This window comes from Palaemon carinicauda, chromosome 7 (assembly GCF_036898095.1).
Source record: "Palaemon carinicauda isolate YSFRI2023 chromosome 7, ASM3689809v2, whole genome shotgun sequence".
Lineage (NCBI taxonomy): Eukaryota > Metazoa > Arthropoda > Malacostraca > Decapoda > Palaemonidae > Palaemon > Palaemon carinicauda.
This window is the reverse complement of record NC_090731.1, coordinates 71,527,359-71,528,793: the sequence shown is the minus strand read 5'-3', so window position 1 is coordinate 71,528,793 and position 1,435 is coordinate 71,527,359. Positions and strand designations below refer to the sequence as shown.

The 1,435-nt window shown below is 35.6% G+C and overlaps 1 long non-coding RNA gene across 1 annotated transcript; it reads left to right on the top strand.

Moving 5' to 3' along the window:
* Positions 1-256: 256 nt before the first annotated feature.
* On the top strand, positions 257-1,388 carry LOC137643941 (uncharacterized). The gene is made up of 2 exons (XR_011045098.1): positions 257-447; positions 520-1,388. It is a non-coding gene; the product is annotated as an uncharacterized lncRNA (long non-coding RNA).
* Positions 1,389-1,435: the final 47 nt, after the last annotated feature.

Sequence of the window (1,435 nt, the reverse complement as noted above, 5' to 3'; positions counted from 1 at the left end):
AGTATTAGGATAAACTATGTCGTTAAAGATCTTGTTTAGATGCCAAACCTTCTGAATTAACAAAAACGTTATTTTAACGAATATCTTTTGGACAGAATTGTCTGTTACATAATTTCCACGAAATTTGTCGTGAGAAGTATTGTTAAAATGTAAACGATAAAGTATTTCTGTATTTTTACATATTGAGCAAAGCTAGTTGAGAACTTAATGAAGAAATATCAGATGCTCTGGTTGAGATCACGTTTTGACGCAGAAATTCATTCTTTTTATTTTGGTCGTTACTTTAACTATATACTTTCATCAGACTTATTTAACCTATTACTTCATTGTGACGCCTAAGTTGTAGGCAGTTTATCACTATATTGTGACGCCGATAATGTAGGCAGTTTATCACTATATTGTGACGCCTATAATGTAGGCAGTTTACACTATATTGTGACGCCTAAGGTGTAGGCAGTTTATCACTATATTGTGACGCCTAATATGTAGGCAGTTTATCACTATATTGTGACGCCTCAGATGTACTGTAGCAGCTTAGCACTATATTGTGACGCCTCAGATGTAGGCAGTTTTGCACTATTGTGACGCCTCAGATGTAGGCAGTTTAGCACTATTGTGACGCCTCAGATGTAGGCAGTTTAGCACTATATTGTGACGCCTCAGATGTAGGCAGTTTATCACTCTATTGTGACGCCTAAGATGTAGGCAGTTAATTACTATATTGTGACGCATCAGATGTAGGCAATTTATCACATTGCGAAGCCTCGGATGTAGGCAATCTTATCAATATATTGCAACGCCTCATAGGAAATTTACCGCTATATTGCGACGCTTCAGACATAGGAAATTTACCGCTATATTGTGACTCCTCAGATTTAATAGTTATATTGTGACGCCTCTGGTGTTGGGAAATTTATATGTTGTGACACCTCAGTAGTAGGTTTGGAGTAATTCTGAAGTTTTTAGCGATGAATACAGCGCATTTTTTTATCATGAAAAGAGTGGTTGGAAACTGGACAGCAAATTAATTTTTTAAAATTAAACATGAAGGAGCAGGAGGCAGTCGACAGAATTATGTAAAGTACTTTGGCTATGTTTGAACGTTGTTTCAGATAAAAGATTTCGATTTTAATGCAAGTAGGTAGCAAAAAGCCAGATTTGGAAATCATAGAAAACAAAGAATTTAAACTTGTACTGAATACACTGTTCAGGTCATCAATGTATGTAAGCCCAGAAAGAGTACAAAAGAGTGGATATTTTGAAGTGTTGTCAACTAACATGGATGAATGGTCAATTCTTGCTTACATTTTTCAGAGTTATGGACTTGTGAGAGTTATTCATTCTTTAGACTGTTTTGCTACTTTTAAAAATATGTTGAGGTTTTTAATCTCTAATATTGGTGTCCCGGTACAGAGGGAACTGATGCTTTAACTTG